Raw genomic sequence first — 9813 nt, forward strand, 5'->3', positions numbered from 1 at the left:
GGTCATGATCTCGTGGTTTGTGAGTTCGAGCCCCGCGTCAGGCTCTGTGCTGACAGCTCAGAGCCTGGAGCTGCTGCAGATTCTGTGCCTCCCTCTCTCTCTGCCCCTCCCCCGCTCATTCTCGCTCTTTCAAAATAAATAAACTAACAAAAAGAAAACAAAACAAAAAACAGACACCTTGCCCATGGCTTTGACCACAAAGTTCAGAAGTATTCCATGTATGTGAAGCGGAAAGCTAGGCTGTCCGGAGCTGTACCTGCGAGGAGCCTTGGCCCCATCTTCAGCCCCTATTCCACCCATGGCACCGCAGTACTTGAAACGTCAGATGCTACAGCAATGCTACAACTCCCTTGTCTTTGATGAGCGAGGGCACACTCAGAGGCTGCAGCTGCTGCTGTGGTGAATGACTAGGTGGTAGCACCCCTCCTCGGCCATATTTCAGTGAGTCCTGGACTCCTAGTGATCAGGTGACCAGTAACGGATCTCTGGCTGCTCCAAGTTCCAGCCATCTGGCCATCCTGGGGACAGTGGGGATCAGTATCTCCCAGCCCACCGATTTCAACACACATCATTCAGGGTATTTAAAATTGTAAAATCTAGAATTGTGCTGACCGAAGCTTATCTTGGACTTAAGAATTTGTGGCACTATGTAAATATCGATCCAGATTTCCACCGGTTTGTAAAGCGTAGTGGATAGTTGCCACTAACTGCTATCTTTTCCTAGAAAAGTTGAGATTAGGAAGCCTACAGTGAGACATCAAAAATGTTTTTAAAACCGGTCATCTTGAAAACGTTATTCAATGTTTCATTGCTCAGTATTTGGCTATGCTATCTACTCTTGTCACAGATTAAAATCTCTAATCGGGGCATCTGGCTGGCTCAATCAGTAGAGCACGTGACTCTTGATCTCAGAATCGTGAGTTTGAGCCCCACATTGGGTGTAGAGTTCACTTAAATAAATAAAATAAATAAATAAATCTCTAATAAACTATAGCCAATCCTTGCACTAATTATAACCTGGACAGTGAACTATACATTACACTTGAATGATTCTATTTTACAATAGGGATCGCTATGCATCAAGTATATAAATTGTACTTGACATTGCATCAAATAGAGCAGACATAGGGTCCACCTGCAGAGGCCTGAAAGAGCATGCTCTCAACAAAAATATAAGAATATGGTGGTTCCTCAAAAAATTAAACAGAGCTACCATTTGACCCAGCAACTCCACCTCTGAGTATGTACTCAAAAGAATCGAAAGCAGGGACTCAAACATATTTGTATACTCATATTCATAGTAGCATCATTCACAATAGCCAAATAATGGAAACAACCCAAATGTCCATCAATGAATGATGGGAAAAACAAAATGTGACATATGCATACAATGGAATAGTATTCAACTTTCTATAAATGTAATTCTGATACATGCCCACAACATGGGTGGACATTTCAGACATTGTGCTAAGTGAAATAAGCCAGATAAATAAGGACCAATATTGTATGATTCCACATATATGCAGTGCCTAGATCAGTCAAATCCATAGAGACAGAAAGTAGAATCATGGTTGCCTGAGTCTTGGGGGAGGAAGAATGGGGGTGATTGTCTAATGGAGACAGAGTCTGGTAAGGGAAGATGATAAAGTTCTGGAGAACCATCTGGTGATGGGTCCACAATATACTTAATAGGCCTATCTGAATATACTGTGAATATACTTAAAGGCACTGAACTGTACACTTAAAGATGTTTGAATGATAAATTGTACATTTTATCACAATAAAAAAAATTTAACTAGAGGAAGAACTATATTAGCTTGTGGGTAAGGCAAGGGGAGGAGGAGAGCTAAAGGCAGACTGAGTGTGACAGTATTTATGTAATTAAACGCTTCGCAAATTTGCACGTCATTCTCTGCAGGGGCCAGGCTAATCTTCCCTGTATCGTTCTGATTTAGTGTACTTGCTGCCAAAGCGATCACCAGTACTTAAGTAATTAAAATAAGAATTGATAAAATGCTAAATCGGCATCACCAAATAACAGGAATTTATAATACCTTGGTCCCTGCAGTAATCAGACTATCGGTGTGAAGCATCAGGTGTATTTTGAGGTACCTATTTTTAAAAAGATATACCCAGGTGAGTGTAACCAGGAAACAGTGCCATAAAAAGTGGTCGAAAGAGTGGGCTATTTTGAGTGGAGAAGAGAAAGGTAAGGGGAACATGATGGCCAGCTAGCTCTGAATATTTGAAAAGCTGTCATGTAGAACATTTTATTTTATGCTGCTTCATTAGGCAGAACCGGAACAGGTGGGTGGAAACACTCTCATAGAATCAGAATTTTAGAGGTAAAAAAGGGGTGTAGCGACTTTGTCCAAGCCCCTTACAGATGGAGTGAGGTGAGGGCGGTCAGGTTTACAAAGTCCTCGCTCCAGGATCCAATGCTGACTCCCACAGCCCATTCCAAACCATTTCATCTCTTCAAGATGTCAATACCTTTGCCTCCTCACAATTGGCCCAATATGGGAGGCGCCTGGGTGGCTAGGTTGGCTAAGCGTCTGACTTTGGCCCAAGTCATGATCTCACAGTTTGTGGGTTCGAGCCCTGTGTTGGGCTCTGTGCTGACAGCTCGGAGCCTGAAGCCTGCTTTGAGTTCTGTATCTCCCTCTCTCTCAGCTCCTCCTCCACTCACGCTCTGTCTCTGTCTCTCGAAACAATGAAGAAACGTTAAAAGAAAAAAATTTTTAAAAATTGGCTCAATATGTTCCCCTCCATTTGCAAGGAAAATATCACGTCATTGTGCCCTCTCTCCCTCACCCGCTCCCGACTCTCTTCTGCCTGTGCCCTTGGTCCCCTCACTGTCCATCTCCTCTGTGACTCCAGCCCTCAACAGTGTTCCCGCCTCTTCCCCAGAGACATTTCCTCAGCCTGCGACAATCCACAGGTGGATGTCTTTTTCAGTGTCACTCAACCTCTCTAGACTGGGCTATTTTGTTACGCTGTTGCTGATTTCACTACTAAGCTGTAACTACTGCTCTGAAACCAGCTCTGGTGACAAAGGACGTTACCATACTTCACCCCTGGAGTCTGAGGGACTCTATGTACTTCCGTCGGAATCCAGTTGGGAAAATAGAAGTTACTCTAAACATTCAAAACAGAAAATGTCCTATCAGGAAATGGGCTCACAGGAGCTCCAAGAGCCGGAGAATGGGATCTGAGGCCTCCTGAAGCCTGACAATGGCGGGGAGCCTCTACCGGTGCCTCTCAGGTCCGCGAGCCCAGGAAGCGGGGCCACAGAAGGCCTGCGTGTGTGCGGCCAGGCCACATCACAGACTCAGCCCCGCCAGGGATGCCTTCGGACAAGACAGAAAGGAAGGGAAGTAAATTTCCTCCCTCTAAGCCACCAGCCTCTGCCCCCTTCCTGACCCCTCTTCTCCCTTCCCCCTTCCCCTCTCCCTCTACGCCTCCCGCCTCCCCTCCCTTCTCACCCTCCCTTCTAATACTTCCCCTCCCTTCCCTTTTCCCCTCCCCCTTCCCATCCCTCTTCCTTGTTCCCTTCCCCATCCCTTCTCTTCTAATACTTTCCTCTTCCTTCTCTCCTTCCCCCTCCTCTCCCCTCTACCCCTCTCCCACCCTTCCTGTCCCCTCTCCCTTCCCTTCCCCCCCATCCCCAACCCTCCCTTCCAATCCTCCCTTTACCCCTCCCTTTTCCCCCCATTTCCCCCTCCCCTTTCCTCTCCCTCTCCCCTCCCCCTCCCTCCTCCTCTCCCCCTCCCCTCCAGGTGAACCCTTCCCCTCCCTCTCCCCCTCAGTCTTTCCTCCCCCGCCCCCTCACCTCTCACCAGTGGCTCCCACTGGCTGATCCAGAAGCCGCAGTGGCTCCCACTGGCTGATCCAGAAGCCGGCTGACACTGACCTCTAGGTCAGCCCTGCCCCCACCCCACGACATGAAACTGCAGAAAAAGTGTGAGGAGCATATCTGCAGGCCAACGGATTTTGTCGTTTTATAAGTGCACAAATAATGAAGTTGCACAGTGAGTGTATAAACCCTCTTCCAATAAAATCTACATACCTTTTTTAAATATGTGAGACCAGAGGATAAATCTAAAGATCTCCTAACACAGAAGATGATAACAAAATTTGATGCCATTCTAACTAAAATGTAATCTAGGGTTGCCAAGGTGGCTCAGTTGGTTGAGCGTCCGACTCTTGATTTTGGCTCAGTCATGATCCCAGGGTCGTGGGATCAAGCCCTGTGTGGGGCTCTATGCTGGCCATGGGGCCTGCTTGGGATTCTCTGTCTCCCTCTCTCTAAAAAAATTTTTTTAACTTCTAAAAATCAACAGCTTTTCCACCATTTTATTGTTTTACATCAATAATTGTTGATCAATAATTGTTTACCAGCTAATTGTTGGAACATACCTCACAAAGGTTAACTTGCAAAAGGTCATACTGAAAATGAAGTAAGATTTGTTTTGTTTTGTCTTTTCTCTCAGGAGTGCTCATAGTGGCTGTATTTGTAACAGCCCCAAACTGGAAACAATCAGAACATCCATCGAAGGGACTAACATATAAACGTACAACCGTACAATGGAATACAGCTTGGAATACAGCTCAGTGGCAAAAATGGATGAACTATTGGTGAACACCGCAGCATGCATACATCTCAAGATAATTATGCCGACAGACAGAGGTCAGACCAAAACAAGAGTACACATATACTGTATGGTTCCATGTATGTAATTCTGGAAAATTCAAGCTAATCTACAATGACCAAACCAGATTCAGTGGCCAAGTGGAGGACGGAAAGGGATGAGAGACAGGGAATCAGAAGGGCACGAAGACATTTCCAAGGGTGATGCACTTATTCATGATCCTTTTTTTTCTGCTCACAAACATTCTCTTTAATAGATAAGCTTAACATGGGTGGCAAATTTAATAGAGTAGAAAGCCCACAATATATATCATCTATACTTAAAGTTTATCTTTATGAAGAGAGAAGTTCCAAGACTAATGTGCAGTGAAAATGAGAAATTTAAATTTTTTAAAATGTTTTACTTCTGAGAGAGAGAGAGTGAGTAGGGGAGGGTCAGAGAGAGAGGGAGATACAGAATCCAAAGCAGGCTCCAGGCTCTGAGCTAGCTCTCAACACAGAGCCCGATGCGGGGCTCGAACCCACAACCATGAGATCATGACTTGAGCCGAATTCGGAGGCTTAACCGACTGAGCCACCCAGGCGCCCCGAGAAATATAAGAAATTGGCTAAACTGCTTGTTTTTAAAGTTGTTTCACCTGGTGGTTACAGTTTGTTAAGTTAGTTATATATTGGTTTGAGAGTGACTGGTCATGATAAAAATTATCCAAAATAATGAGTCATAAGATATTTGGGCTTTAAAAGAATACCATAGGGGCGCCTGGGTGGCTTAGTCGGTTAAGCGTCCGACTTTCGCTTAGGTCATGATCTCGTGGTTTGTGGGTTCAAGCCCCGCATCGGGCTCTGTGCTGACTGCCAGCTCAGAGCCTGGAGCCTGTTTCAGTCTGTGACTCCCTCTCTCTCTGACCCTCCTCTGCTCACGCTCTCTCTCTCTCTCCTAGAAATAAATAAAAAATATTAAAAAAAAAAAAAAAGAATACCATATTAATGGGGCGCCTGGGTGGCTCAGTCAGTTAAGTGTCTGACTTCGGCTCAGGTCAATGTCTCATGGTTCGTGGGTCTGAGCCCCGCGTCGGCTCTGTGCTGACAGCTAGCTCAGAGCCTGGAGCCTGTTTCAGATTCTGTATCTCCCTCTCTCTCTGACCCTCCCCTGCTCATGCTGTCTGTCTCTCTCTCAGAAATAAATAAAAACATTAAAAAATTTTTTAAATAAATAAATAAAAATAAAAGAATACCATATTTCTAAAAATACCAATTTTTATCTTTTATGAATTGGTCATATGTAAATACATGTATTACATTATGTTTATCTAGTTTATTTCTCATAAGCGTTTTTGAAAACTATCCCCCTATGTTGTATGGAAACCAATTTAATAATAAATTATATTTAAAAAAAGACAAAAGGCATAGACAATACATAAATGAATGGGTATAGTTGTGTTCCAATAAAACTTTATTTATAAAAAAAATGAAAACAAGGGTTATTTCACAGAGGGATTATGTAGTGAAACAAAGCCAGCAAGCACCCATAAACATAGAACATCTGTCACAAGTACCTGTTCATATACCTTCTCTCTGTCACCTTATCTGATCACCACCCTCAAAAAAAAATTGTCATTTCCATAATGAATTCCCAAACTATCAGACTTAACAAACTGTAGCTCTCTTCCTACCCCACACCCTACTCCACCACACACACACACACACACACACACACACACACACATTATTAAAAATCAGTACATCCCTGAAGCAACCTTAAAGAATGTAAAATCTATCATTCTGATATCAATGATCTTTAAAAACTTTAGGAAGCATAAGCTCACATGGAGGGTTTATTGTTTAATGCAGATTTTCATGCCTACTCTTAGAACTTTCAATTTCATGGTTCTAAGTGAGGAATCAGCATTTTAATCTTTCATCTTTGACATTATGAATATTATGTGTTGTGGTGTGGACCTCCTTGCGTTCACTCTCTTTGGAACTCTGTGCAGCTTGAACCTATTTCCTTCCCCACATTATCTCCTCAAATAAGTTTTCTGCCCCCTTCTCCCTCTCTTCTCCTTCTTGGGCCCCGATAACGTGAGTGTTTGTTCACCTGATGTTGTCCAACACATCCCGTAACCTATTCTTATTTTTTTTAATTCTGGTTTTTTTTTTTTTTTTTTACTCTTCAGCTCGAATGCTTTCCATCACCCTGTCTTCCGGATTGCTGAGCTGTTCTTCTGCATCTTCTGGTCTACTGTCGATTCCCCCAGCCTGTTTTTCATTCCAGTTATTGTATTATTCAGCTCTGATTCATTCGTTTTTATATTTCCTATCTCTTTGTTGAAGTCCTCCCTAAGTTCCTCCACTCTTGTCTCCAGTCTGGTGAGCATCATTAGGAGCATTACTTTGAACTCTTTATCAGGTGGTTTGCTTATCTCCTTTTCATTTGGGTCTTTTTCCGAGGTTTTGTCTTATTCTTTGATTTGTAGCATATTCCTCCGTCTCCTCATTTTGCTTGACTTTCTGTGTTTGTTTCTGTGAATTAGGTGGAACAGCTACTTGCCCTAAACTTAAAGGAATGATCTTGTGTACGGTCATCCGTGTGCAGACCGTGTGTAGACTGATGACGTTGACTAGCTGGCTAGAGCTGCAGCTGGTGTGGGCTGGGGGCGCTACCGTGGGGGGATGGCCAGAGGTGAAGGAACGTGGGCTGGGGTAGCCCCCGGACTCTTGGCACAGAGGGCTCACTGGGAGGACAGCTGAGGCTGCAGTGCCCCAGGACACTCCACATAAGGGCACCCCGGCAGGGACGCTAGAGTGAAGGCAGGCAAGGGCCAGGGTGTCGCAGGGCGCTCTGTTCCAGCAGTGCCCAGGCAAGTCATCTGGAGCTGAAGGGGTGCAGGCCTGGAGTGTTCCTGGGTGCTCTGCACCTTTGTCAGCTTGGTGAGGTCACTGCAGCTCTAGTGGGCACTGACCAGGGCGTCCCAGTGTGCACTACACTGGGGCCACCTTGGTTGGATGTTGGGCTGATGTGGGCTAGGAGCCCAGGGCTCACTGAGACAGTAGGCTGGCTTGGGCACCCGGACCCCGCTCCCATCCACACTATCAAAGTGGTGGGGAAGGTAAACCGTAGCACTTGCCAGCCCGTCTGACAGAGAGGGTTCCAGCAGCTCCCCTACTATTTGGTAGGGTTCTTGGGCTGGATCTTTATATTCCAGTTGTTTTATTATTATTATTATTATTATTATTATTATTATTAAGTAGGCCCCATGCCCAGCATAGGACTTGAACTCACGACCTTAAGATCAAGAGCCACATGCTCTAAGTGAGCCAACCAGACACACCTCTAGTTGCTGTCTTATTATTTTTTTAATGTTTATTTTTGAGAGAGAGACAGAGGCAGAGTGTAAGCGGGGGAGGGGCAGAGGGAGAAGGAAACACAGAATCTGAAGCAGGCTCCAGGCCCTGAGCTGTCAGCAGAGAGCCCAATGTGGGGCTAGAACTCACGAACTGTGAGTTCATGACCTGAGCCGAAGTGGGATGCTTAATCGACTGAGCCACCCAGGCAGGTTGCTGTTTTAAACCAATTTTTTTCCTGTGCCCCAGGGTGTCCAGGGCTCACTGAAGCCGCAGGCTGTGCAGCCAGAGCCCAGCTCCTGTCTCAAGGTGGAAGGACAGTGTGAACCATGGCACTCCCCAGCACCCCCACCCCGCACCGCCACCCCTAACCTGGACAGCAGTGCAGTAGCCCCCCAAAGTTTGGCACAGTTCTAGAGCAGAATCCTTTATATTCTAGTTGCTCTTTCAAACCATGGCTTTGAATCTGCTCCTAGTCGCTCTGTACTAGCCCACCCCACGGCGGTTTTCAGGGTTCAGGGTGGGGGTCCCCTTTGTTACTGTGTGTCTGTCTCTCTCCCTGTTCTCAGTATGGTCTCTCTATATTTTGCTGTGCAGAAGCTGTTCAGTCAGCCTCAGTTCTTCTTCAGGAGGAATTGCTCTGAAAACAGGTGTAGATTTGGTGTGTTCCTGGATGAGATGAGTTCAAGGTCTTCCTAAGTCACCATCTTGAACTGAAACTCACAAAATAAGTTCTTGACTGAGTTTCTTCTTAGTTTCTTCCCTGCTGTTTATTCTGAGATAATTTAGAATCCATCTTAGATCTGATTCAGGTGTTCAGCGACCAGTTTGACCATATTCACCTAAAGCATTTGTGGACAGCCCAAACACTCTCTGGTAAACTAATAAACATCCAAAAGGCATCTTCTGAGTGACTTCAATTACTTATGTATAAAAATGTACGGGGGGCACCTGGGTGGCTCAGTTGGCTAAGCGTCGACTCTTGGCTTCTGATCAGGTCATGATCTCACTTCCATGAGTTGAGCCCCACATCTGGTTCTGTGCTGACAGCACAGAACCTGCTTGGGATTCTGTCTCCCTCTCTCTCTGCCCCTCCCCTGCTCACTGTCTCTCTCTCTCTCAAAAATAAATAAATAAACACTTAAAAAAATGTACATGAAGAGGATTAGTGACATCCTCTTTAGTAATGCTAAAGAAAAAGTAATTCCCAATTCACTTATTTTTACTTTGGAATTTTTTATGGGATGATATCATACTATGTCAAAATTATACTCCAGGAAAACTCCACATTATAGCAAAGAGGAGAATTATTTTTATAGGAATTAATATAAAAAGTCTAGCTGCAGTCCCAGACAGCTAGTCCCAGACATTCTGATCTATTACTTATACAAATTGTCCCCAAACTCTTTGAATGACATGATCATTCTTAATTTAAAAAAATTTTTTATTGGGGCGCCTGGGTGGCTTAGTCGGTTAAGCGTCCGACTTTCGCTTAGGTCATGATCTCGCGGTTTGTGGGTTCGAGCCCCGCGTCAGGCTCTGTGCTGACTGCCAGCTCAGAGCCTGGAGCCAATTTCAGAGTCTGTATCTCCCTCTCTCTCTGACCCTCCCCTGCTCACGCTGTCTCTCTCTCTCTCTCTCCTAGAAATAAAAAAAATAAAATAAAATAAAAAAATAAAGTGATTATTGATAGGTGTGTACTTATTGCCATGTTGTAAATTGTTTTCTAGCTGTTTTTGTTCTCTGTATCTGTCATTTCTCTCTCTTCCCTTGTTTTATGGTTGCTTTCTTTAGTGTTATGTTTAGATTCCTTTTTC

General features: G+C 44.7%; 2 pseudogenes; one reads left to right on the forward strand and one right to left on the reverse strand.

Moving 5' to 3' along the window:
* The first annotated feature begins 298 nt into the window (after positions 1-298).
* LOC120233965 overlaps positions 299-9813 on the forward strand; it is an 18462-nt pseudogene continuing 8947 nt past the window's right edge.
* On the reverse strand, positions 1875-1975 carry LOC120235391 (annotated as a pseudogene).

Source organism: Hyaena hyaena, unplaced genomic scaffold, assembly GCF_003009895.1.
Source record: "Hyaena hyaena isolate Hyena2069 unplaced genomic scaffold, ASM300989v1 scaffold_4, whole genome shotgun sequence".
Classification (NCBI taxonomy): Eukaryota; Metazoa; Chordata; class Mammalia; order Carnivora; family Hyaenidae; genus Hyaena; species Hyaena hyaena.